Source organism: Coffea arabica, chromosome 11e (genome assembly GCF_036785885.1).
Source record: "Coffea arabica cultivar ET-39 chromosome 11e, Coffea Arabica ET-39 HiFi, whole genome shotgun sequence".
Taxonomy (NCBI): domain Eukaryota; kingdom Viridiplantae; phylum Streptophyta; class Magnoliopsida; order Gentianales; family Rubiaceae; genus Coffea; species Coffea arabica.
In genome coordinates, this window is record NC_092331.1 from 34,214,424 (window position 1) to 34,237,169 (window position 22,746).

At 42.5% G+C, this 22,746-nt stretch overlaps 43 non-coding genes across 43 annotated transcripts; all 43 read left to right on the plus strand.

Moving 5' to 3' along the window:
• The first annotated feature begins 108 nt into the window (after positions 1-108).
• On the plus strand, positions 109-227 carry LOC140024208 (5S ribosomal RNA). The gene has a single exon (XR_011828181.1). It is a non-coding gene; the product is annotated as a 5S ribosomal RNA (ribosomal RNA).
• Positions 228-643: 416 nt separating this feature from the next.
• LOC140024189 (5S ribosomal RNA) lies at positions 644-762 on the plus strand. The gene has a single exon (XR_011828161.1). It is a non-coding gene; the product is annotated as a 5S ribosomal RNA (ribosomal RNA).
• A 417-nt stretch (positions 763-1,179) lies between these two features.
• LOC140022936 (5S ribosomal RNA) lies at positions 1,180-1,298 on the plus strand. Its single transcript, XR_011826913.1, has one exon. It is a non-coding gene; the product is annotated as a 5S ribosomal RNA (ribosomal RNA).
• Positions 1,299-1,715: 417 nt separating this feature from the next.
• On the plus strand, positions 1,716-1,834 carry LOC140022937 (5S ribosomal RNA). Its single transcript, XR_011826914.1, has one exon. It is a non-coding gene; the product is annotated as a 5S ribosomal RNA (ribosomal RNA).
• A 416-nt stretch (positions 1,835-2,250) lies between these two features.
• LOC140032319 (5S ribosomal RNA) lies at positions 2,251-2,369 on the plus strand. Its single transcript, XR_011836245.1, has one exon. It is a non-coding gene; the product is annotated as a 5S ribosomal RNA (ribosomal RNA).
• A 416-nt stretch (positions 2,370-2,785) lies between these two features.
• On the plus strand, positions 2,786-2,904 carry LOC140024824 (5S ribosomal RNA). The gene has a single exon (XR_011828800.1). It is a non-coding gene; the product is annotated as a 5S ribosomal RNA (ribosomal RNA).
• A 416-nt stretch (positions 2,905-3,320) lies between these two features.
• Positions 3,321-3,439, plus strand: LOC140025089 (5S ribosomal RNA). Its single transcript, XR_011829067.1, has one exon. It is a non-coding gene; the product is annotated as a 5S ribosomal RNA (ribosomal RNA).
• Positions 3,440-3,856: 417 nt separating this feature from the next.
• LOC140024876 (5S ribosomal RNA) lies at positions 3,857-3,975 on the plus strand. Its single transcript, XR_011828852.1, has one exon. It is a non-coding gene; the product is annotated as a 5S ribosomal RNA (ribosomal RNA).
• A 416-nt stretch (positions 3,976-4,391) lies between these two features.
• LOC140025090 (5S ribosomal RNA) lies at positions 4,392-4,510 on the plus strand. Its single transcript, XR_011829068.1, has one exon. It is a non-coding gene; the product is annotated as a 5S ribosomal RNA (ribosomal RNA).
• A 417-nt stretch (positions 4,511-4,927) lies between these two features.
• Positions 4,928-5,046, plus strand: LOC140024877 (5S ribosomal RNA). The gene has a single exon (XR_011828853.1). It is a non-coding gene; the product is annotated as a 5S ribosomal RNA (ribosomal RNA).
• A 416-nt stretch (positions 5,047-5,462) lies between these two features.
• LOC140025091 (5S ribosomal RNA) lies at positions 5,463-5,581 on the plus strand. The gene has a single exon (XR_011829069.1). It is a non-coding gene; the product is annotated as a 5S ribosomal RNA (ribosomal RNA).
• Positions 5,582-5,998: 417 nt separating this feature from the next.
• On the plus strand, positions 5,999-6,117 carry LOC140024878 (5S ribosomal RNA). The gene has a single exon (XR_011828854.1). It is a non-coding gene; the product is annotated as a 5S ribosomal RNA (ribosomal RNA).
• A 417-nt stretch (positions 6,118-6,534) lies between these two features.
• On the plus strand, positions 6,535-6,653 carry LOC140022938 (5S ribosomal RNA). Its single transcript, XR_011826915.1, has one exon. It is a non-coding gene; the product is annotated as a 5S ribosomal RNA (ribosomal RNA).
• Positions 6,654-7,070: 417 nt separating this feature from the next.
• LOC140024879 (5S ribosomal RNA) lies at positions 7,071-7,189 on the plus strand. The gene has a single exon (XR_011828855.1). It is a non-coding gene; the product is annotated as a 5S ribosomal RNA (ribosomal RNA).
• A 416-nt stretch (positions 7,190-7,605) lies between these two features.
• On the plus strand, positions 7,606-7,724 carry LOC140025093 (5S ribosomal RNA). The gene has a single exon (XR_011829071.1). It is a non-coding gene; the product is annotated as a 5S ribosomal RNA (ribosomal RNA).
• A 417-nt stretch (positions 7,725-8,141) lies between these two features.
• On the plus strand, positions 8,142-8,260 carry LOC140024880 (5S ribosomal RNA). Its single transcript, XR_011828856.1, has one exon. It is a non-coding gene; the product is annotated as a 5S ribosomal RNA (ribosomal RNA).
• Positions 8,261-8,677: 417 nt separating this feature from the next.
• On the plus strand, positions 8,678-8,796 carry LOC140023939 (5S ribosomal RNA). Its single transcript, XR_011827905.1, has one exon. It is a non-coding gene; the product is annotated as a 5S ribosomal RNA (ribosomal RNA).
• Positions 8,797-9,213: 417 nt separating this feature from the next.
• LOC140022940 (5S ribosomal RNA) lies at positions 9,214-9,332 on the plus strand. Its single transcript, XR_011826916.1, has one exon. It is a non-coding gene; the product is annotated as a 5S ribosomal RNA (ribosomal RNA).
• A 417-nt stretch (positions 9,333-9,749) lies between these two features.
• Positions 9,750-9,868, plus strand: LOC140022941 (5S ribosomal RNA). The gene has a single exon (XR_011826917.1). It is a non-coding gene; the product is annotated as a 5S ribosomal RNA (ribosomal RNA).
• A 416-nt stretch (positions 9,869-10,284) lies between these two features.
• LOC140024209 (5S ribosomal RNA) lies at positions 10,285-10,403 on the plus strand. The gene has a single exon (XR_011828182.1). It is a non-coding gene; the product is annotated as a 5S ribosomal RNA (ribosomal RNA).
• Positions 10,404-10,819: 416 nt separating this feature from the next.
• Positions 10,820-10,938, plus strand: LOC140024210 (5S ribosomal RNA). The gene has a single exon (XR_011828183.1). It is a non-coding gene; the product is annotated as a 5S ribosomal RNA (ribosomal RNA).
• A 416-nt stretch (positions 10,939-11,354) lies between these two features.
• Positions 11,355-11,473, plus strand: LOC140024190 (5S ribosomal RNA). The gene has a single exon (XR_011828162.1). It is a non-coding gene; the product is annotated as a 5S ribosomal RNA (ribosomal RNA).
• A 417-nt stretch (positions 11,474-11,890) lies between these two features.
• LOC140022942 (5S ribosomal RNA) lies at positions 11,891-12,009 on the plus strand. Its single transcript, XR_011826918.1, has one exon. It is a non-coding gene; the product is annotated as a 5S ribosomal RNA (ribosomal RNA).
• A 417-nt stretch (positions 12,010-12,426) lies between these two features.
• Positions 12,427-12,545, plus strand: LOC140022944 (5S ribosomal RNA). Its single transcript, XR_011826920.1, has one exon. It is a non-coding gene; the product is annotated as a 5S ribosomal RNA (ribosomal RNA).
• Positions 12,546-12,961: 416 nt separating this feature from the next.
• On the plus strand, positions 12,962-13,080 carry LOC140024211 (5S ribosomal RNA). The gene has a single exon (XR_011828184.1). It is a non-coding gene; the product is annotated as a 5S ribosomal RNA (ribosomal RNA).
• A 416-nt stretch (positions 13,081-13,496) lies between these two features.
• LOC140024212 (5S ribosomal RNA) lies at positions 13,497-13,615 on the plus strand. The gene has a single exon (XR_011828185.1). It is a non-coding gene; the product is annotated as a 5S ribosomal RNA (ribosomal RNA).
• Positions 13,616-14,031: 416 nt separating this feature from the next.
• Positions 14,032-14,150, plus strand: LOC140024191 (5S ribosomal RNA). The gene has a single exon (XR_011828163.1). It is a non-coding gene; the product is annotated as a 5S ribosomal RNA (ribosomal RNA).
• A 417-nt stretch (positions 14,151-14,567) lies between these two features.
• LOC140022945 (5S ribosomal RNA) lies at positions 14,568-14,686 on the plus strand. Its single transcript, XR_011826921.1, has one exon. It is a non-coding gene; the product is annotated as a 5S ribosomal RNA (ribosomal RNA).
• Positions 14,687-15,103: 417 nt separating this feature from the next.
• LOC140022946 (5S ribosomal RNA) lies at positions 15,104-15,222 on the plus strand. The gene has a single exon (XR_011826922.1). It is a non-coding gene; the product is annotated as a 5S ribosomal RNA (ribosomal RNA).
• A 416-nt stretch (positions 15,223-15,638) lies between these two features.
• Positions 15,639-15,757, plus strand: LOC140031986 (5S ribosomal RNA). The gene has a single exon (XR_011835911.1). It is a non-coding gene; the product is annotated as a 5S ribosomal RNA (ribosomal RNA).
• A 416-nt stretch (positions 15,758-16,173) lies between these two features.
• LOC140024825 (5S ribosomal RNA) lies at positions 16,174-16,292 on the plus strand. Its single transcript, XR_011828801.1, has one exon. It is a non-coding gene; the product is annotated as a 5S ribosomal RNA (ribosomal RNA).
• A 417-nt stretch (positions 16,293-16,709) lies between these two features.
• On the plus strand, positions 16,710-16,828 carry LOC140022947 (5S ribosomal RNA). Its single transcript, XR_011826923.1, has one exon. It is a non-coding gene; the product is annotated as a 5S ribosomal RNA (ribosomal RNA).
• A 417-nt stretch (positions 16,829-17,245) lies between these two features.
• On the plus strand, positions 17,246-17,364 carry LOC140022948 (5S ribosomal RNA). The gene has a single exon (XR_011826924.1). It is a non-coding gene; the product is annotated as a 5S ribosomal RNA (ribosomal RNA).
• Positions 17,365-17,781: 417 nt separating this feature from the next.
• Positions 17,782-17,900, plus strand: LOC140022949 (5S ribosomal RNA). The gene has a single exon (XR_011826925.1). It is a non-coding gene; the product is annotated as a 5S ribosomal RNA (ribosomal RNA).
• A 416-nt stretch (positions 17,901-18,316) lies between these two features.
• On the plus strand, positions 18,317-18,435 carry LOC140024213 (5S ribosomal RNA). The gene has a single exon (XR_011828186.1). It is a non-coding gene; the product is annotated as a 5S ribosomal RNA (ribosomal RNA).
• Positions 18,436-18,851: 416 nt separating this feature from the next.
• LOC140024215 (5S ribosomal RNA) lies at positions 18,852-18,970 on the plus strand. Its single transcript, XR_011828188.1, has one exon. It is a non-coding gene; the product is annotated as a 5S ribosomal RNA (ribosomal RNA).
• Positions 18,971-19,386: 416 nt separating this feature from the next.
• On the plus strand, positions 19,387-19,505 carry LOC140024193 (5S ribosomal RNA). The gene has a single exon (XR_011828165.1). It is a non-coding gene; the product is annotated as a 5S ribosomal RNA (ribosomal RNA).
• Positions 19,506-19,922: 417 nt separating this feature from the next.
• Positions 19,923-20,041, plus strand: LOC140022950 (5S ribosomal RNA). The gene has a single exon (XR_011826926.1). It is a non-coding gene; the product is annotated as a 5S ribosomal RNA (ribosomal RNA).
• Positions 20,042-20,458: 417 nt separating this feature from the next.
• On the plus strand, positions 20,459-20,577 carry LOC140022951 (5S ribosomal RNA). The gene has a single exon (XR_011826927.1). It is a non-coding gene; the product is annotated as a 5S ribosomal RNA (ribosomal RNA).
• A 416-nt stretch (positions 20,578-20,993) lies between these two features.
• On the plus strand, positions 20,994-21,112 carry LOC140031987 (5S ribosomal RNA). The gene has a single exon (XR_011835912.1). It is a non-coding gene; the product is annotated as a 5S ribosomal RNA (ribosomal RNA).
• Positions 21,113-21,528: 416 nt separating this feature from the next.
• Positions 21,529-21,647, plus strand: LOC140024826 (5S ribosomal RNA). Its single transcript, XR_011828802.1, has one exon. It is a non-coding gene; the product is annotated as a 5S ribosomal RNA (ribosomal RNA).
• Positions 21,648-22,063: 416 nt separating this feature from the next.
• LOC140025094 (5S ribosomal RNA) lies at positions 22,064-22,182 on the plus strand. Its single transcript, XR_011829072.1, has one exon. It is a non-coding gene; the product is annotated as a 5S ribosomal RNA (ribosomal RNA).
• Positions 22,183-22,599: 417 nt separating this feature from the next.
• LOC140024881 (5S ribosomal RNA) lies at positions 22,600-22,718 on the plus strand. The gene has a single exon (XR_011828857.1). It is a non-coding gene; the product is annotated as a 5S ribosomal RNA (ribosomal RNA).
• The last annotated feature ends 28 nt before the right edge of the window (positions 22,719-22,746 follow it).

Genomic DNA, 22,746 nt, shown 5'->3' on the forward strand with positions numbered 1-22,746 from the left:
TAATAGGAAAATGCTTGAATTGACGCTTAAAATGAATTTCGGTCTAGAAAAGCCACACTGCTTCGCAGGACGGGGTAGTTTAAAAGAATAAAGCGAAAGGAATATGGCGGGTGCGATCATACCAGCACTAATGCACCGGATCCCATCAGAACTTCGAAATTAAGCGTGTTTGGGCGAGAGTAATACTTGGATTGGTGACCCCCTGGGAAGTCCTCGTGTTGCACCCCTCTCTTTTTTGTTTCGAAATCCAAATTTCCTATTCGTTCTTTATCCTGTAGTAATTTAGCTCCGTCGGAACGATTGCTTAATATTTTGCTTCTTGTCGAAGCGTGAAGGAGGATCTGAAGGCGCGAGACAAATCAGGAACGGTACGGCTCGATCAAAGCCCGGATCGTCGCTCAAACTTGTCGGCGCAAATGTATCAGCGCAAGCGTGAAGGATTGATTTCATGATAATTTAGAGTTGCGGGATGATGGAAAAAAACAGGGGGCAAATCAATAACAAAAAAAAATATGAAAGCAAATAAATAAAAGGATAACAGGAAAATGCTTGAATTGACGGTTAAAATGAATTTCGGTCTAGAAAAGCTACACTGCTTCGCAGGACGGGGTAGTTTAAAAGAATAAAGCGAAAGGAATATGGCGGGTGCGATCATACCAGCACTAATGCACCGGATCCCATCAGAACTTCGAAATTAAGCGTGTTTGGGCGAAAGTAGTACTTGGATTGGTGACCCCCTGGGAAGTCCTCGTGTTGCACCCCTCTCTTTTTTGTTTCGAAATTCAAATTTCCTATTCGTTCTTTATCCTGTAGTAATTTAGCTCCGTCGGAACGATTGCTTAATATTTTGCTTCTTGTCGAAGCGTGAAGGAGGATCTGAAGGCGCGAGACAAATCAGGAACGGTACGGCTCGATCAAAGCCCGGATCGTCGCTCAAATTTGTCGGCGCAAATGTATCAGCGCAAGCGTGAAGGATTGATTTCATGATAATTTAGAGTTGCGGGATGATGGAAAAAAACAGGGGGCAAATCAATAACAAAAAAAAATATGAAAGCAAAATAAATAAAAGGATAATAGGAAAATGCTTGAATTGACGCTTAAAATGAATTTCGGTCTAGAAAAGCCACACTGCTTCGCAGGACGGGGTAGTTTAAAAGAATAAAGCGAAAGGAATATGGCGGGTGCGATCATACCAGCACTAATGCACCGGATCCCATCAGAACTTCGAAATTAAGCGTGTTTGGGCGAGAGTAGTACTTGGATTGGTGACCCCCTGGGAAGTCCTCGTGTTGCACCCCTCTCTTTTTTGTTTCGAAATCCAAATTTCCTATTCGTTCTTTATCCTGTAGTAATTTAGCTCCGTCGGAACGATTGCTTAATATTTTGCTTCTTGTCGAAGCGTGAAGGAGGATCTGAAGGCGCGAGACAAATCAGGAACGGTACGGCTCGATCAAAGCTCGGATCGTCGCTCAAATTTGTCGGCGCAAATGTATCAGCGCAAGCGTGAAGGATTGATTTCATGATAATTTAGAGTTGCGGGATGATGGAAAAAAACAGGGGGCAAATCAATAACAAAAAAAAAATATGAAAGCAAATAAATAAAAGGATAATAGGAAAATGCTTGAATTGACGCTTAAAATGAATTTCGGTCTAGAAAAGCCACACTGCTTCGCAGGACGGGGTAGTTTAAAAGAATAAAGCGAAAGGAATATGGCGGGTGCGATCATACCAGCACTAATGCACCGGATCCCATCAGAACTTCGAAATTAAGCGTGTTTGGGCGAGAGTAGTACTTGGATTGGTGACCCCCTGGGAAGTCCTCGTGTTGCACCCCTCTCTTTTTTGTTTCGAAATCCAAATTTTCTATTCGTTCTTTATCCTGTAGTAATTTAGCTCCGTCGGAACGATTGCTTAATATTTTGCTTCTTGTCGAAGCGTGAAGGAGGATCTGAAGGCGCGAGACAAATCAGGAACGGTACGGCTCGATCAAAGCCCGGATAGTCGCTCAAATTTGTCGGCGCAAATGTATCAGCGCAAGCGTGAAGGATTGATTTCATGATAATTTAGAGTTGCGGGATGATGGAATAAAACAGGGGGCAAATCAATAACAAAAAAAAATATGAAAGCAAATAAATAAAAGGATAATAGGAAAATGCTTGAATTGACGCTTAAAATGAATTTCGGTCTAGAAACGCCACACTGCTTCGCAGGACGGGGTAGTTTAAAAGAATAAAGCGAAAGGAACATGGCGGGTGCGATCATACCAGCACTAATGCACCGGATCCCATCAGAACTTCGAAGTTAAGCATGCTTGGGCGAGAGTAGTACTAGGATGGGTGACCCCCTGGGAATTCCTCTTGTTGCACCCCTCTCTTTTTTGTTTCGAAATTCAAATTTTCTATTCGTTCTTTATCCTGTAGTAATTTAGGTCCTTCGGAACGATTGCTTTATATTTTGCTTCTTCTCGAAGCATGAAGGCGGATCTGAAGGCGCGAGACAAATCAGGAACGGTACGGCTCGATCAAAGCCCGGATCGTCGCTCAAATTTGTCGGCGCAAATGTATCAGCGCAAGCGTGAATGATTGATTTCATGATAATTTAGAGTTGCGGGATGATGGAAAAAAACAGGGGGCAAATCAATGACAAAAAAAAATATGAAAGCAAATAAATAAAAGGATAATAGGAAAATGCTTGAATTGACGCTTAAAATGAATTTCGGTCTAGAAAAGCCACACTGCTTCGCAGGACGGGGTAGTTTAAAAGAATAAAGCGAAAGGAATATGGCAGGTGCGATCATACCAGCACTAATGCACCGGATCCCATCAGAACTTCGAAATTAAGCGTGTTTGGGCGAGAGTAATACTTGGATTGGTGACCCCCTGGGAAGTCCTCGTGTTGCACCCCTCTCTTTTTTGTTTCGAAATCCAAATTTCCTATTCGTTCTTTATCCTGTAGTAATTTAGCTCCGTCGGAACGATTGCTTAATATTTTGCTTCTTGTCGAAGCGTGAAGGAGGATCTGAAGGAGCGAGACAAATCAGGAACGGTACGGCTCGATCAAAGCCCGGATCGTCGCTCAAATTTGTCGGCGCAAATGTATCAGCGCAAGCGTGAAGGATTGATTTCATGATAATTTAGAGTTGCGGGATGATGGAAAAAAACAGGGGGCAAATCAATAACAAAAAAAAATATGAAAGCAAATAAATAAAAGGATAACAGGAAAATGCTTGAATTGACGGTTAAAATGAATTTCGGTCTAGAAAAGCTACACTGCTTCGCAGGACGGGGTAGTTTAAAAGAATAAAGCGAAAGGAATATGGCGGGTGCGATAATACCAGCACTAATGCACCGGATCCCATCAGAACTTCGAAATTAAGCTTGTTTGGGCGAAAGTAGTACTTGGATTGGTGACCCCCTGGGAAGTCCTCGTGTTGCACCCCTCTCTTTTTTGTTTCGAAATCCAAATTTCCTATTCGTTCTTTATCCTGTAGTAATTTAGCTCCGTCGGAACGATTGCTTAATATTTTGCTTCTTGTCGAAGCGTGAAGGAGGATCTGAAGGCGCGAGACAAATCAGGAACGGTACGGCTCGATCAAAGCCCGGATCGTCGCTCAAATTTGTCGGCGGAAATGTATCAGCGCAAGCGTGAAGGATTGATTTCATGATAATTTAGAGTTGCGGGATGATGGAAAAAAACAGGGGGCAAATCAATAACAAAAAAAAAATATGAAAGCAAATAAATAAAAGGATAATAGGAAAATGCTTGAATTGACGCTTAAAATGAATTTCGGTCTAGAAAAGCTACACTGCTTCGCAGGACGGGGTAGTTTAAAAGAATAAAGGGAAAGGAATATGGCGGGTGCGATCAAACCAGCACTAATGCACCGGATCCCATCAGAACTTCGAAATTAAGCGTGTTTGGGCGAGAGTAGTACTTGGATTAGTGACCCCCTGGGAAGTCCTCGTGTTGCACCCCTCTCTTTTTTGTTTCGAAATCCAAATTTCCTATTCGTTCTTTATCCTGTAGTAATTTAGCTCCGTCGGAACGATTGCTTAATATTTTGCTTCTTGTCGAAGCGTGAAGGAGGATCTGAAGGAGCGAGACAAATCAGGAACGGTACGGCTCGATCAAAGCCCGGATCGTCGCTCAAATTTGTCGGCGCAAATGTATCAGCGCAAGCGTGAAGGATTGATTTCATGATAATTTAGAGTTGCGGGATGATGGAAAAAAACAGGGGGCAAATCAATAACAAAAAAAAATATGAAAGCAAATAAATAAAAGGATAACAGGAAAATGCTTGAATTGACGGTTAAAATGAATTTCGGTCTAGAAAAGCTACACTGCTTCGCAGGACGGGGTAGTTTAAAAGAATAAAGCGAAAGGAATATGGCGGGTGCGATAATACCAGCACTAATGCACCGGATCCCATCAGAACTTCGAAATTAAGCTTGTTTGGGCGAAAGTAGTACTTGGATTGGTGACCCCCTGGGAAGTCCTCGTGTTGCACCCCTCTCTTTTTTGTTTCGAAATCCAAATTTCCTATTCGTTCTTTATCCTGTAGTAATTTAGCTCCGTCGGAACGATTGCTTAATATTTTGCTTCTTGTCGAAGCGTGAAGGAGGATCTGAAGGCGCGAGACAAATCAGGAACGGTACGGCTCGATCAAAGCCCGGATCGTCGCTCAAATTTGTCGGCGGAAATGTATCAGCGCAAGCGTGAAGGATTGATTTCATGATAATTTAGAGTTGCGGGATGATGGAAAAAAACAGGGGGCAAATCAATAACAAAAAAAAAATATGAAAGCAAATAAATAAAAGGATAATAGGAAAATGCTTGAATTGACGCTTAAAATGAATTTCGGTCTAGAAAAGCTACACTGCTTCGCAGGACGGGGTAGTTTAAAAGAATAAAGGGAAAGGAATATGGCGGGTGCGATCAAACCAGCACTAATGCACCGGATCCCATCAGAACTTCGAAATTAAGCGTGTTTGGGCGAGAGTAGTACTTGGATTAGTGACCCCCTGGGAAGTCCTCGTGTTGCACCCCTCTCTTTTTTGTTTCGAAATCCAAATTTCCTATTCGTTCTTTATCCTGTAGTAATTTAGCTCCGTCGGAACGATTGCTTAATATTTTGCTTCTTGTCGAAGCGTGAAGGAGGATCTGAAGGAGCGAGACAAATCAGGAACGGTACGGCTCGATCAAAGCCCGGATCGTCGCTCAAATTTGTCGGCGCAAATGTATCAGCGCAAGCGTGAAGGATTGATTTCATGATAATTTAGAGTTGCGGGATGATGGAAAAAAACAGGGGGCAAATCAATAACAAAAAAAAATATGAAAGCAAATAAATAAAAGGATAACAGGAAAATGCTTGAATTGACGGTTAAAATGAATTTCGGTCTAGAAAAGCTACACTGCTTCGCAGGACGGGGTAGTTTAAAAGAATAAAGCGAAAGGAATATGGCGGGTGCGATAATACCAGCACTAATGCACCGGATCCCATCAGAACTTCGAAATTAAGCTTGTTTGGGCGAAAGTAGTACTTGGATTGGTGACCCCCTGGGAAGTCCTCGTGTTGCACCCCTCTCTTTTTTGTTTCGAAATCCAAATTTCCTATTCGTTCTTTATCCTGTAGTAATTTAGCTCCGTCGGAACGATTGCTTAATATTTTGCTTCTTGTCGAAGCGTGAAGGAGGATCTGAAGGCGCGAGACAAATCAGGAACGGTACGGCTCGATCAAAGCCCGGATCGTCGCTCAAATTTGTCGGCGGAAATGTATCAGCGCAAGCGTGAAGGATTGATTTCATGATAATTTAGAGTTGCGGGATGATGGAAAAAAACAGGGGGCAAATCAATAACAAAAAAAAAATATGAAAGCAAATAAATAAAAGGATAATAGGAAAATGCTTGAATTGACGCTTAAAATGAATTTCGGTCTAGAAAAGCTACACTGCTTCGCAGGACGGGGTAGTTTAAAAGAATAAAGGGAAAGGAATATGGCGGGTGCGATCAAACCAGCACTAATGCACCGGATCCCATCAGAACTTCGAAATTAAGCGTGTTTGGGCGAGAGTAGTACTTGGATTAGTGACCCCCTGGGAAGTCCTCGTGTTGCACCCCTCTCTTTTTTGTTTCGAAATCCAAATTTCCTATTCGTTCTTTATCCTGTAGTAATTTAGCTCCGTCGGAACGATTGCTTAATATTTTGCTTCTTGTCGAAGCGTGAAGGAGGATCTGAAGGCGCGAGACAAATCAGGAACGGTACGGCTCGATCAAAGCCCGAATCGTCGCTCAAATTTGTCGGCGCAAATGTATCAGCGCAAGCGTGAAGGATTGATTTCATGATAATTTAGAGTTGCGGGATGATGGAAAAAAACAGGGGGCAAATCAATAACAAAAAAAAAATATGAAAGCAAATAAATAAAAGGATAATAGGAAAATGCTTGAATTGACGGTTAAAATGAATTTCGGTCTAGAAAAGCCACACTGCTTCGCAGGACGGGGTAGTTTAAAAGAATAAAGCGAAAGGAATATGGCGGGTGCGATCATACCAGCACTAATGCACCGGATCCCATCAGAACTTCGAAATTAAGCGTGTTTGGGCGAGAGTAGTACTTGGATTGGTGACCCCCTGGGAAGTCCTCGTGTTGCACCCCTCTCTTTTTTGTTTCGAAATCCAAATTTCCTATTCGTTCTTTATCCTGTAGTAATTTAGCTCCGTCGGAACGATTGCTTAATATTTTGCTTCTTGTCGAAGCGTGAAGGAGGATCTGAAGGCGCGAGACAAATCAGGAACGGTACGGCTCGATCAAAGCCCGGATCGTCGCTCAAATTTGTCGGCGGAAATGTATCAGCGCAAGCGTGAAGGATTGATTTCATGATAATTTAGAGTTGCGGGATGATGGAAAAAAACAGGGGGCAAATCAATAACAAAAAAAAAATATGAAAGCAAATAAATAAAAGGATAATAGGAAAATGCTTGAATTGACGCTTAAAATGAATTTCGGTCTAGAAAAGCTACACTGCTTCGCAGGACGGGGTAGTTTAAAAGAATAAAGCGAAAGGAATATGGCGGGTGCGATCAAACCAGCACTAATGCACCGGATCCCATCAGAACTTCGAAATTAAGCGTGTTTGGGCGAGAGTAGTACTTGGATTAGTGACCCCCTGGGAAGTCCTCGTGTTGCACCCCTCTCTTTTTTGTTTCGAAATCCAAATTTCCTATTCGTTCTTTATCCTGTAGTAATTTAGCTCCGTCGGAACGATTGCTTAATATTTTGCTTCTTGTCGAAGCGTGAAGGAGGATCTGAAGGAGCGAGACAAATCAGGAACGGTACGGCTCGATCAAAGCCCGGATCGTCGCTCAAATTTGTCGGCGCAAATGTATCAGCGCAAGCGTGAAGGATTGATTTCATGATAATTTAGAGTTGCGGGATGATGGAAAAAAACAGGGGGCAAATCAATAACAAAAAAAAATATGAAAGCAAATAAATAAAAGGATAACAGGAAAATGCTTGAATTGACGGTTAAAATGAATTTCGGTCTAGAAAAGCTACACTGCTTCGCAGGACGGGGTAGTTTAAAAGAATAAAGCGAAAGGAATATGGCGGGTGCGATAATACCAGCACTAATGCACCGGATCCCATCAGAACTTCGAAATTAAGCTTGTTTGGGCGAAAGTAGTACTTGGATTGGTGACCCCCTGGGAAGTCCTCGTGTTGCACCCCTCTCTTTTTTGTTTCGAAATCCAAATTTCCTATTCGTTCTTTATCCTGTAGTAATTTAGCTCCGTCGGAACGATTGCTTAATATTTTGCTTCTTGTCGAAGCGTGAAGGAGGATCTGAAGGCGCGAGACAAATCAGGAACGGTACGGCTCGATCAAAGCCCGGATCGTCGCTCAAATTTGTCGGCGGAAATGTATCAGCGCAAGCGTGAAGGATTGATTTCATGATAATTTAGAGTTGCGGGATGATGGAAAAAAACAGGGGGCAAATCAATAACAAAAAAAAAATATGAAAGCAAATAAATAAAAGGATAATAGGAAAATGCTTGAATTGACGCTTAAAATGAATTTCGGTCTAGAAAAGCTACACTGCTTCGCAGGACGGGGTAGTTTAAAAGAATAAAGGGAAAGGAATATGGCGGGTGCGATCAAACCAGCACTAATGCACCGGATCCCATCAGAACTTCGAAATTAAGCGTGTTTGGGCGAGAGTAGTACTTGGATTAGTGACCCCCTGGGAAGTCCTCGTGTTGCACCCCTCTCTTTTTTGTTTCGAAATCCAAATTTCCTATTCGTTCTTTATCCTGTAGTAATTTAGCTCCGTCGGAACGATTGCTTAATATTTTGCTTCTTGTCGAAGCGTGAAGGAGGATCTGAAGGCGCGAGACAAATCAGGAACGGTACGGCTCGATCAAAGCCCGGATCGTCGCTCAAATTTGTCGGCGGAAATGTATCAGCGCAAGCGTGAAGGATTGATTTCATGATAATTTAGAGTTGCGGGATGATGGAAAAAAACAGGGGGCAAATCAATAACAAAAAAAAAATATGAAAGCAAATAAATAAAAGGATAATAGGAAAATGCTTGAATTGACGCTTAAAATGAATTTCGGTCTAGAAAAGCTACACTGCTTCGCAGGACGGGGTAGTTTAAAAGAATAAAGGGAAAGGAATATGGCGGGTGCGATCAAACCAGCACTAATGCACCGGATCCCATCAGAACTTCGAAATTAAGCGTGTTTGGGCGAGAGTAGTACTTGGATTGGTGACCCCCTGGGAAGTCCTCGTGTTGCACCCCTCTCTTTTTTGTTTCGAAATCCAAATTTTCTATTCGTTCTTTATCCTGTAGTAATTTAGCTCCGTCGGAACGATTGCTTAATATTTTGCTTCTTGTCGAAGCGTGAAGGAGGATCTGAAGGCGCGAGACAAATCAGGAACGGTACGGCTCGATCAAAGCCCGGATCGTCGCTCAAATTTGTCGGCGCAAATGTATCAGCGCAAGCGTGAAGGATTGATTTCATGATAATTTAGAGTTGCGGGATGATGGAAAAAAACAGGGGGCAAATCAATAACAAAAAAAAATATGAAAGCAAAATAAATAAAAGGATAATAGGAAAATGCTTGAATTGACGCTTAAAATGAATTTCGGTCTAGAAAAGCCACACTGCTTCGCAGGACGGGGTAGTTTAAAAGAATAAAGCGAAAGGAATATGGCGGGTGCGATCATACCAGCACTAATGCACCGGATCCCATCAGAACTTCGAAATTAAGCGTGTTTGGGCGAGAGTAGTACTTGGATTGGTGACCCCCTGGGAAGTCCTCGTGTTGCACCCCTCTCTTTTTTGTTTCGAAATCCAAATTTCCTATTCGTTCTTTATCCTGTAGTAATTTAGCTCCGTCGGAACGATTGCTTAATATTTTGCTTCTTGTCGAAGCGTGAAGGAGGATCTGAAGGCGCGAGACAAATCAGGAACGGTACGGCTCGATCAAAGCTCGGATCGTCGCTCAAATTTGTCGGCGCAAATGTATCAGCGCAAGCGTGAAGGATTGATTTCATGATAATTTAGAGTTGCGGGATGATGGAAAAAAACAGGGGGCAAATCAATAACAAAAAAAAAATATGAAAGCAAATAAATAAAAGGATAATAGGAAAATGCTTGAATTGACGCTTAAAATGAATTTCGGTCTAGAAAAGCCACACTGCTTCGCAGGACGGGGTAGTTTAAAAGAATAAAGCGAAAGGAATATGGCGGGTGCGATCATACCAGCACTAATGCACCGGATCCCATCAGAACTTCGAAATTAAGCGTGTTTGGGCGAGAGTAGTACTTGGATTGGTGACCCCCTGGGAAGTCCTCGTGTTGCACCCCTCTCTTTTTTGTTTCGAAATCCAAATTTTCTATTCGTTCTTTATCCTGTAGTAATTTAGCTCCGTCGGAACGATTGCTTAATATTTTGCTTCTTGTCGAAGCGTGAAGGAGGATCTGAAGGCGCGAGACAAATCAGGAACGGTACGGCTCGATCAAAGCCCGGATAGTCGCTCAAATTTGTCGGCGCAAATGTATCAGCGCAAGCGTGAAGGATTGATTTCATGATAATTTAGAGTTGCGGGATGATGGAATAAAACAGGGGGCAAATCAATAACAAAAAAAAATATGAAAGCAAATAAATAAAAGGATAATAGGAAAATGCTTGAATTGACGCTTAAAATGAATTTCGGTCTAGAAAAGCCACACTGCTTCGCAGGACGGGGTAGTTTAAAAGAATAAAGCGAAAGGAATATGGCGGGTGCGATCATACCAGCACTAATGCACCGGATCCCATCAGAACTTCGAAATTAAGCGTGTTTGGGCGAGAGTAATACTTGGATTGGTGACCCCCTGGGAAGTCCTCGTGTTGCACCCCTCTCTTTTTTGTTTCGAAATCCAAATTTCCTATTCGTTCTTTATCCTGTAGTAATTTAGCTCCGTCGGAACGATTGCTTAATATTTTGCTTCTTGTCGAAGCGTGAAGGAGGATCTGAAGGCGCGAGACAAATCAGGAACGGTACGGCTCGATCAAAGCCCGGATCGTCGCTCAAATTTGTCGGCGCAAATGTATCAGCGCAAGCGTGAAGGATTGATTTCATGATAATTTAGAGTTGCGGGATGATGGAAAAAAACAGGGGGCAAATCAATGACAAAAAAAAATATGAAAGCAAATAAATAAAAGGATAATAGGAAAATGCTTGAATTAACGCTTAAAATGAATTTCGGTCTAGAAAAGCCACACTGCTTCGCAGGACGGGGTAGTTTAAAAGAATAAAGCGAAAGGAATATGGCGGGTGCGATCATACCAGCACTAATGCACCGGATCCCATCAGAACTTCGAAATTAAGCGTGTTTGGGCGAGAGTAATACTTGGATTGGTGACCCCCTGGGAAGTCCTCGTGTTGCACCCCTCTCTTTTTTGTTTCGAAATCCAAATTTCCTATTCGTTCTTTATCCTGTAGTAATTTAGCTCCGTCGGAACGATTGCTTAATATTTTGCTTCTTGTCGAAGCGTGAAGGAGGATCTGAAGGCGCGAGACAAATCAGGAACGGTACGGCTCGATCAAAGCCCGGATCGTCGCTCAAATTTGTCGGCGCAAATGTATCAGCGCAAGCGTGAAGGATTGATTTCATGATAATTTAGAGTTGCGGGATGATGGAAAAAAACAGGGGGCAAATCAATAACAAAAAAAAATATGAAAGCAAATAAATAAAAGGATAACAGGAAAATGCTTGAATTGACGGTTAAAATGAATTTCGGTCTAGAAAAGCTACACTGCTTCGCAGGACGGGGTAGTTTAAAAGAATAAAGCGAAAGGAATATGGCGGGTGCGATCATACCAGCACTAATGCACCGGATCCCATCAGAACTTCGAAATTAAGCGTGTTTGGGCGAAAGTAGTACTTGGATTGGTGACCCCCTGGGAAGTCCTCGTGTTGCACCCCTCTCTTTTTTGTTTCGAAATCCAAATTTCCTATTCGTTCTTTATCCTGTAGTAATTTAGCTCCGTCGGAACGATTGCTTAATATTTTGCTTCTTGTCGAAGCGTGAAGGAGGATCTGAAGGCGCGAGACAAATCAGGAACGGTACGGCTCGATCAAAGCCCGGATCGTCGCTCAAATTTGTCGGCGCAAATGTATCAGCGCAAGCGTGAAGGATTGATTTCATGATAATTTAGAGTTGCGGGATGATGGAAAAAAACAGGGGGCAAATCAATAACAAAAAAAAATATGAAAGCAAAATAAATAAAAGGATAATAGGAAAATGCTTGAATTGACGCTTAAAATGAATTTCGGTCTAGAAAAGCCACACTGCTTCGCAGGACGGGGTAGTTTAAAAGAATAAAGCGAAAGGAATATGGCGGGTGCGATCATACCAGCACTAATGCACCGGATCCCATCAGAACTTCGAAATTAAGCGTGTTTGGGCGAGAGTAGTACTTGGATTGGTGACCCCCTGGGAAGTCCTCGTGTTGCACCCCTCTCTTTTTTGTTTCGAAATCCAAATTTCCTATTCGTTCTTTATCCTGTAGTAATTTAGCTCCGTCGGAACGATTGCTTAATATTTTGCTTCTTGTCGAAGCGTGAAGGAGGATCTGAAGGCGCGAGACAAATCAGGAACGGTACGGCTCGATCAAAGCTCGGATCGTCGCTCAAATTTGTCGGCGCAAATGTATCAGCGCAAGCGTGAAGGATTGATTTCATGATAATTTAGAGTTGCGGGATGATGGAAAAAAACAGGGGGCAAATCAATAACAAAAAAAAAATATGAAAGCAAATAAATAAAAGGATAATAGGAAAATGCTTGAATTGACGCTTAAAATGAATTTCGGTCTAGAAAAGCCACACTGCTTCGCAGGACGGGGTAGTTTAAAAGAATAAAGCGAAAGGAATATGGCGGGTGCGATCATACCAGCACTAATGCACCGGATCCCATCAGAACTTCGAAATTAAGCGTGTTTGGGCGAGAGTAGTACTTGGATTGGTGACCCCCTGGGAAGTCCTCGTGTTGCACCCCTCTCTTTTTTGTTTCGAAATCCAAATTTTCTATTCGTTCTTTATCCTGTAGTAATTTAGCTCCGTCGGAACGATTGCTTAATATTTTGCTTCTTGTCGAAGCGTGAAGGAGGATCTGAAGGCGCGAGACAAATCAGGAACGGTACGGCTCGATCAAAGCCCGGATAGTCGCTCAAATTTGTCGGCGCAAATGTATCAGCGCAAGCGTGAAGGATTGATTTCATGATAATTTAGAGTTGCGGGATGATGGAATAAAACAGGGGGCAAATCAATAACAAAAAAAAATATGAAAGCAAATAAATAAAAGGATAATAGGAAAATGCTTGAATTGACGCTTAAAATGAATTTCGGTCTAGAAAAGCCACACTGCTTCGCAGGACGGGGTAGTTTAAAAGAATAAAGCGAAAGGAATATGGCGGGTGCGATCATACCAGCACTAATGCACCGGATCCCATCAGAACTTCGAAATTAAGCGTGTTTGGGCGAGAGTAATACTTGGATTGGTGACCCCCTGGGAAGTCCTCGTGTTGCACCCCTCTCTTTTTTGTTTCGAAATCCAAATTTCCTATTCGTTCTTTATCCTGTAGTAATTTAGCTCCGTCGGAACGATTGCTTAATATTTTGCTTCTTGTCGAAGCGTGAAGGAGGATCTGAAGGCGCGAGACAAATCAGGAACGGTACGGCTCGATCAAAGCCCGGATCGTCGCTCAAATTTGTCGGCGCAAATGTATCAGCGCAAGCGTGAAGGATTGATTTCATGATAATTTAGAGTTGCGGGATGATGGAAAAAAACAGGGGGCAAATCAATGACAAAAAAAAATATGAAAGCAAATAAATAAAAGGATAATAGGAAAATGCTTGAATTAACGCTTAAAATGAATTTCGGTCTAGAAAAGCCACACTGCTTCGCAGGACGGGGTAGTTTAAAAGAATAAAGCGAAAGGAATATGGCGGGTGCGATCATACCAGCACTAATGCACCGGATCCCATCAGAACTTCGAAATTAAGCGTGTTTGGGCGAGAGTAATACTTGGATTGGTGACCCCCTGGGAAGTCCTCGTGTTGCACCCCTCTCTTTTTTGTTTCGAAATCCAAATTTCCTATTCGTTCTTTATCCTGTAGTAATTTAGCTCCGTCGGAACGATTGCTTAATATTTTGCTTCTTGTCGAAGCGTGAAGGAGGATCTGAAGGCGCGAGACAAATCAGGAACGGTACGGCTCGATCAAAGCCCGGATCGTCGCTCAAATTTGTCGGCGCAAATGTATCAGCGCAAGCGTGAAGGATTGATTTCATGATAATTTAGAGTTGCGGGATGATGGAAAAAAACAGGGGGCAAATCAATAACAAAAAAAAATATGAAAGCAAATAAATAAAAGGATAACAGGAAAATGCTTGAATTGACGGTTAAAATGAATTTCGGTCTAGAAAAGCTACACTGCTTCGCAGGACGGGGTAGTTTAAAAGAATAAAGCGAAAGGAATATGGCGGGTGCGATCATACCAGCACTAATGCACCGGATCCCATCAGAACTTCGAAATTAAGCGTGTTTGGGCGAAAGTAGTACTTGGATTGGTGACCCCCTGGGAAGTCCTCGTGTTGCACCCCTCTCTTTTTTGTTTCGAAATCCAAATTTCCTATTCGTTCTTTATCCTGTAGTAATTTAGCTCCGTCGGAACGATTGCTTAATATTTTGCTTCTTGTCGAAGCGTGAAGGAGGATCTGAAGGCGCGAGACAAATCAGGAACGGTACGGCTCGATCAAAGCCCGGATCGTCGCTCAAATTTGTCGGCGCAAATGTATCAGCGCAAGCGTGAAGGATTGATTTCATGATAATTTAGAGTTGCGGGATGATGGAAAAAAACAGGGGGCAAATCAATAACAAAAAAAAATATGAAAGCAAAATAAATAAAAGGATAATAGGAAAATGCTTGAATTGACGCTTAAAATGAATTTCGGTCTAGAAAAGCCACACTGCTTCGCAGGACGGGGTAGTTTAAAAGAATAAAGCGAAAGGAATATGGCGGGTGCGATCATACCAGCACTAATGCACCGGATCCCATCAGAACTTCGAAATTAAGCGTGTTTGGGCGAGAGTAGTACTTGGATTGGTGACCCCCTGGGAAGTCCTCGTGTTGCACCCCTCTCTTTTTTGTTTCGAAATCCAAATTTCCTATTCGTTCTTTATCCTGTAGTAATTTAGCTCCGTCGGAACGATTGCTTAATATTTTGCTTCTTGTCGAAGCGTGAAGGAGGATCTGAAGGCGCGAGACAAATCAGGAACGGTACGGCTCGATCAAAGCTCGGATCGTCGCTCAAATTTGTCGGCGCAAATGTATCAGCGCAAGCGTGAAGGATTGATTTCATGATAATTTAGAGTTGCGGGATGATGGAAAAAAACAGGGGGCAAATCAATAACAAAAAAAAAATATGAAAGCAAATAAATAAAAGGATAATAGGAAAATGCTTGAATTGACGCTTAAAATGAATTTCGGTCTAGAAAAGCCACACTGCTTCGCAGGACGGGGTAGTTTAAAAGAATAAAGCGAAAGGAATATGGCGGGTGCGATCATACCAGCACTAATGCACCGGATCCCATCAGAACTTCGAAATTAAGCGTGTTTGGGCGAGAGTAGTACTTGGATTGGTGACCCCCTGGGAAGTCCTCGTGTTGCACCCCTCTCTTTTTTGTTTCGAAATCCAAATTTTCTATTCGTTCTTTATCCTGTAGTAATTTAGCTCCGTCGGAACGATTGCTTAATATTTTGCTTCTTGTCGAAGCGTGAAGGAGGATCTGAAGGCGCGAGACAAATCAGGAACGGTACGGCTCGATCAAAGCCCGGATAGTCGCTCAAATTTGTCGGCGCAAATGTATCAGCGCAAGCGTGAAGGATTGATTTCATGATAATTTAGAGTTGCGGGATGATGGAATAAAACAGGGGGCAAATCAATAACAAAAAAAAATATGAAAGCAAATAAATAAAAGGATAATAGGAAAATGCTTGAATTGACGCTTAAAATGAATTTCGGTCTAGAAACGCCACACTGCTTCGCAGGACGGGGTAGTTTAAAAGAATAAAGCGAAAGGAACATGGCGGGTGCGATCATACCAGCACTAATGCACCGGATCCCATCAGAACTCCGAAGTTAAGCATGCTTGGGCGAGAGTAGTACTAGGATGGGTGACCCCCTGGGAATTCCTCTTGTTGCACCCCTCTCTTTTTTGTTTCGAAATTCAAATTTTCTATTCGTTCTTTATCCTGTAGTAATTTAGGTCCTTCGGAACGATTGCTTTATATTTTGCTTCTTCTCGAAGCATGAAGGCGGATCTGAAGGCGCGAGACAAATCAGGAACGGTACGGCTCGATCAAAGCCCGGATCGTCGCTCAAATTTGTCGGCGCAAATGTATCAGCGCAAGCGTGAATGATTGATTTCATGATAATTTAGAGTTGCGGGATGATGGAAAAAAACAGGGGGCAAATCAATGACAAAAAAAAATATGAAAGCAAATAAATAAAAGGATAATAGGAAAATGCTTGAATTGACGCTTAAAATGAATTTCGGTCTAGAAAAGCCACACTGCTTCGCAGGACGGGGTAGTTTAAAAGAATAAAGCGAAAGGAATATGGCAGGTGCGATCATACCAGCACTAATGCACCGGATCCCATCAGAACTTCGAAATTAAGCGTGTTTGGGCGAGAGTAATACTTGGATTGGTGACCCCCTGGGAAGTCCTCGTGTTGCACCCCTCTCTTTTTTGTTTCGAAATCCAAATTTCCTATTCGTTCTTTATCCTGTAGTAATTTAGCTCCGTCGGAACGATTGCTTAATATTTTGCTTCTTGTCGAAGCGTGAAGGAGGATCTGAAGGAGCGAGACAAATCAGGAACGGTACGGCTCGATCAAAGCCCGGATCGTCGCTCAAATTTGTCGGCGCAAATGTATCAGCGCAAGCGTGAAGGATTGATTTCATGATAATTTAGAGTTGCGGGATGATGGAAAAAAACAGGGGGCAAATCAATAACAAAAAAAAAATATGAAAGCAAATAAATAAAAGGATAATAGGAAAATGCTTGAATTGACGGTTAAAATGAATTTCGGTCTAGAAAAGCCACACTGCTTCGCAGGACGGGGTAGTTTAAAAGAATAAAGCGAAAGGAATATGGCGGGTGCGATCATACCAGCACTAATGCACCGGATCCCATCAGAACTTCGAAATTAAGCGTGTTTGGGCGAGAGTAGTACTTGGATTGGTGACCCCCTGGGAAGTCCTCGTGTTGCACCCCTCTCTTTTTTGTTTCGAAATCCAAATTTTCTATTCGTTCTTTATCCTGTAGTAATTTAGCTCCGTCGGAACGATTGCTTAATATTTTGCTTCTTGTCGAAGCGTGAAGGAGGATCTGAAGGCGCGAGACAAATCAGGAACGGTACGGCTCGATCAAAGCCCGGATCGTCGCTCAAATTTGTCGGCGCAAATGTATCAGCGCAAGCGTGAAGGATTGATTTCATGATAATTTAGAGTTGCGGGATGATGGAAAAAAACAGGGGGCAAATCAATAACAAAAAAAAATATGAAAGCAAAATAAATAAAAGGATAATAGGAAAATGCTTGAATTGACGCTTAAAATGAATTTCGGTCTAGAAAAGCCACACTGCTTCGCAGGACGGGGTAGTTTAAAAGAATAAAGCGAAAGGAATATGGCGGGTGCGATCATACCAGCACTAATGCACCGGATCCCATCAGAACTTCGAAATTAAGCGTGTTTGGGCGAGAGTAGTACTTGGATTGGTGACCCCCTGGGAAGTCCTCGTGTTGCACCCCTCTCTTTTTTGTTTCGAAATCCAAATTTCCTATTCGTTCTTTATCCTGTAGTAATTTAGCTCCGTCGGAACGATTGCTTAATATTTTGCTTCTTGTCGAAGCGTGAAGGAGGATCTGAAGGCGCGAGACAAATCAGGAACGGTACGGCTCGATCAAAGCTCGGATCGTCGCTCAAATTTGTCGGCGCAAATGTATCAGCGCAAGCGTGAAGGATTGATTTCATGATAATTTAGAGTTGCGGGATGATGGAAAAAAACAGGGGGCAAATCAATAACAAAAAAAAAATATGAAAGCAAATAAATAAAAGGATAATAGGAAAATGCTTGAATTGACGCTTAAAATGAATTTCGGTCTAGAAAAGCCACACTGCTTCGCAGGACGGGGTAGTTTAAAAGAATAAAGCGAAAGGAATATGGCGGGTGCGATCATACCAGCACTAATGCACCGGATCCCATCAGAACTTCGAAATTAAGCGTGTTTGGGCGAGAGTAGTACTTGGATTGGTGACCCCCTGGGAAGTCCTCGTGTTGCACCCCTCTCTTTTTTGTTTCGAAATCCAAATTTTCTATTCGTTCTTTATCCTGTAGTAATTTAGCTCCGTCGGAACGATTGCTTAATATTTTGCTTCTTGTCGAAGCGTGAAGGAGGATCTGAAGGCGCGAGACAAATCAGGAACGGTACGGCTCGATCAAATCCCGGATAGTCGCTCAAATTTGTCGGCGCAAATGTATCAGCGCAAGCGTGAAGGATTGATTTCATGATAATTTAGAGTTGCGGGATGATGGAATAAAACAGGGGGCAAATCAATAACAAAAAAAAATATGAAAGCAAATAAATAAAAGGATAATAGGAAAATGCTTGAATTGACGCTTAAAATGAATTTCGGTCTAGAAAAGCCACACTGCTTCGCAGGACGGGGTAGTTTAAAAGAATAAAGCGAAAGGAATATGGCGGGTGCGATCATACCAGCACTAATGCACCGGATCCCATCAGAACTTCGAAATTAAGCGTGTTTGGGCGAGAGTAATACTTGGATTGGTGACCCCCTGGGAAGTCCTCGTGTTGCACCCCTCTCTTTTTTGTTTCGAAATCCAAATTTCCTATTCGTTCTTTATCCTGTAGTAATTTAGCTCCGTCGGAACGATTGCTTAATATTTTGCTTCTTGTCGAAGCGTGAAGGAGGATCTGAAGGCGCGAGACAAATCAGGAACGGTACGGCTCGATCAAAGCCCGGATCGTCGCTCAAATTTGTCGGCGCAAATGTATCAGCGCAAGCGTGAAGGATTGATTTCATGATAATTTAGAGTTGCGGGATGATGGAAAAAAACAGGGGGCAAATCAATGACAAAAAAAAATATGAAAGCAAATAAATAAAAGGATAATAGGAAAATGCTTGAATTAACGCTTAAAATGAATTTCGGTCTAGAAAAGCCACACTGCTTCGCAGGACGGGGTAGTTTAAAAGAATAAAGCGAAAGGAATATGGCGGGTGCGATCATACCAGCACTAATGCACCGGATCCCATCAGAACTTCGAAATTAAGCGTGTTTGGGCGAGAGTAATACTTGGATTGGTGACCCCCTGGGAAGTCCTCGTGTTGCACCCCTCTCTTTTTTGTTTCGAAATCCAAATTTCCTATTCGTTCTTTATCCTGTAGTAATTTAGCTCCGTCGGAACGATTGCTTAATATTTTGCTTCTTGTCGAAGCGTGAAGGAGGATCTGAAGGCGCGAGACAAATCAGGAACGGTACGGCTCGATCAAAGCCCGGATCGTCGCTCAAATTTGTCGGCGCAAATGTATCAGCGCAAGCGTGAAGGATTGATTTCATGATAATTTAGAGTTGCGGGATGATGGAAAAAAACAGGGGGCAAATCAATAACAAAAAAAAATATGAAAGCAAATAAATAAAAGGATAACAGGAAAATGCTTGAATTGACGGTTAAAATGAATTTCGGTCTAGAAAAGCTACACTGCTTCGCAGGACGGGGTAGTTTAAAAGAATAAAGCGAAAGGAATATGGCGGGTGCGATCATACCAGCACTAATGCACCGGATCCCATCAGAACTTCGAAATTAAGCGTGTTTGGGCGAAAGTAGTACTTGGATTGGTGACCCCCTGGGAAGTCCTCGTGTTGCACCCCTCTCTTTTTTGTTTCGAAATCCAAATTTCCTATTCGTTCTTTATCCTGTAGTAATTTAGCTCCGTCGGAACGATTGCTTAATATTTTGCTTCTTGTCGAAGCGTGAAGGAGGATCTGAAGGCGCGAGACAAATCAGGAACGGTACGGCTCGATCAAAGCCCGGATCGTCGCTCAAATTTGTCGGCGCAAATGTATCAGCGCAAGCGTGAAGGATTGATTTCATGATAATTTAGAGTTGCGGGATGATGGAAAAAAACAGGGGGCAAATCAATAACAAAAAAAAATATGAAAGCAAAATAAATAAAAGGATAATAGGAAAATGCTTGAATTGACGCTTAAAATGAATTTCGGTCTAGAAAAGCCACACTGCTTCGCAGGACGGGGTAGTTTAAAAGAATAAAGCGAAAGGAATATGGCGGGTGCGATCATACCAGCACTAATGCACCGGATCCCATCAGAACTTCGAAATTAAGCGTGTTTGGGCGAGAGTAGTACTTGGATTGGTGACCCCCTGGGAAGTCCTCGTGTTGCACCCCTCTCTTTTTTGTTTCGAAATCCAAATTTCCTATTCGTTCTTTATCCTGTAGTAATTTAGCTCCGTCGGAACGATTGCTTAATATTTTGCTTCTTGTCGAAGCGTGAAGGAGGATCTGAAGGCGCGAGACAAATCAGGAACGGTACGGCTCGATCAAAGCTCGGATCGTCGCTCAAATTTGTCGGCGCAAATGTATCAGCGCAAGCGTGAAGGATTGATTTCATGATAATTTAGAGTTGCGGGATGATGGAAAAAAACAGGGGGCAAATCAATAACAAAAAAAAAATATGAAAGCAAATAAATAAAAGGATAATAGGAAAATGCTTGAATTGACGCTTAAAATGAATTTCGGTCTAGAAAAGCCACACTGCTTCGCAGGACGGGGTAGTTTAAAAGAATAAAGCGAAAGGAATATGGCGGGTGCGATCATACCAGCACTAATGCACCGGATCCCATCAGAACTTCGAAATTAAGCGTGTTTGGGCGAGAGTAGTACTTGGATTGGTGACCCCCTGGGAAGTCCTCGTGTTGCACCCCTCTCTTTTTTGTTTCGAAATCCAAATTTTCTATTCGTTCTTTATCCTGTAGTAATTTAGCTCCGTCGGAACGATTGCTTAATATTTTGCTTCTTGTCGAAGCGTGAAGGAGGATCTGAAGGCGCGAGACAAATCAGGAACGGTACGGCTCGATCAAAGCCCGGATAGTCGCTCAAATTTGTCGGCGCAAATGTATCAGCGCAAGCGTGAAGGATTGATTTCATGATAATTTAGAGTTGCGGGATGATGGAATAAAACAGGGGGCAAATCAATAACAAAAAAAAATATGAAAGCAAATAAATAAAAGGATAATAGGAAAATGCTTGAATTGACGCTTAAAATGAATTTCGGTCTAGAAACGCCACACTGCTTCGCAGGACGGGGTAGTTTAAAAGAATAAAGCGAAAGGAACATGGCGGGTGCGATCATACCAGCACTAATGCACCGGATCCCATCAGAACTCCGAAGTTAAGCATGCTTGGGCGAGAGTAGTACTAGGATGGGTGACCCCCTGGGAATTCCTCTTGTTGCACCCCTCTCTTTTTTGTTTCGAAATTCAAATTTTCTATTCGTTCTTTATCCTGTAGTAATTTAGGTCCTTCGGAACGATTGCTTTATATTTTGCTTCTTCTCGAAGCATGAAGGCGGATCTGAAGGCGCGAGACAAATCAGGAACGGTACGGCTCGATCAAAGCCCGGATCGTCGCTCAAATTTGTCGGCGCAAATGTATCAGCGCAAGCGTGAATGATTGATTTCATGATAATTTAGAGTTGCGGGATGATGGAAAAAAACAGGGGGCAAATCAATGACAAAAAAAAATATGAAAGCAAATAAATAAAAGGATAATAGGAAAATGCTTGAATTGACGCTTAAAATGAATTTCGGTCTAGAAAAGCCACACTGCTTCGCAGGACGGGGTAGTTTAAAAGAATAAAGCGAAAGGAATATGGCAGGTGCGATCATACCAGCACTAATGCACCGGATCCCATCAGAACTTCGAAATTAAGCGTGTTTGGGCGAGAGTAATACTTGGATTGGTGACCCCCTGGGAAGTCCTCGTGTTGCACCCCTCTCTTTTTTGTTTCGAAATCCAAATTTCCTATTCGTTCTTTATCCTGTAGTAATTTAGCTCCGTCGGAACGATTGCTTAATATTTTGCTTCTTGTCGAAGCGTGAAGGAGGATCTGAAGGCGCGAGACAAATCAGGAACGGTACGGCTCGATCAAAGCCCGGATCGTCGCTCAAATTTGTCGGCGCAAATGTATCAGCGCAAGCGTGAAGGATTGATTTCATGATAATTTAGAGTTGCGGGATGATGGAAAAAAACAGGGGGCAAATCAATAACAAAAAAAAATATGAAAGCAAATAAATAAAAGGATAACAGGAAAATGCTTGAATTGACGGTTAAAATGAATTTCGGTCTAGAAAAGCTACACTGCTTCGCAGGACGGGGTAGTTTAAAAGAATAAAGCGAAAGGAATATGGCGGGTGCGATAATACCAGCACTAATGCACCGGATCCCATCAGAACTTCGAAATTAAGCTTGTTTGGGCGAAAGTAGTACTTGGATTGGTGACCCCCTGGGAAGTCCTCGTGTTGCACCCCTCTCTTTTTTGTTTCGAAATCCAAATTTCCTATTCGTTCTTTATCCTGTAGTAATTTAGCTCCGTCGGAACGATTGCTTAATATTTTGCTTCTTGTCGAAGCGTGAAGGAGGATCTGAAGGCGCGAGACAAATCAGGAACGGTACGGCTCGATCAAAGCCCGGATCGTCGCTCAAATTTGTCGGCGGAAATGTATCAGCGCAAGCGTGAAGGATTGATTTCATGATAATTTAGAGTTGCGGGATGATGGAAAAAAACAGGGGGCAAATCAATAACAAAAAAAAAATATGAAAGCAAATAAATAAAAGGATAATAGGAAAATGCTTGAATTGACGCTTAAAATGAATTTCGGTCTAGAAAAGCTACACTGCTTCGCAGGACGGGGTAGTTTAAAAGAATAAAGGGAAAGGAATATGGCGGGTGCGATCAAACCAGCACTAATGCACCGGATCCCATCAGAACTTCGAAATTAAGCGTGTTTGGGCGAGAGTAGTACTTGGATTAGTGACCCCCTGGGAAGTCCTCGTGTTGCACCCCTCTCTTTTTTGTTTCGAAATCCAAATTT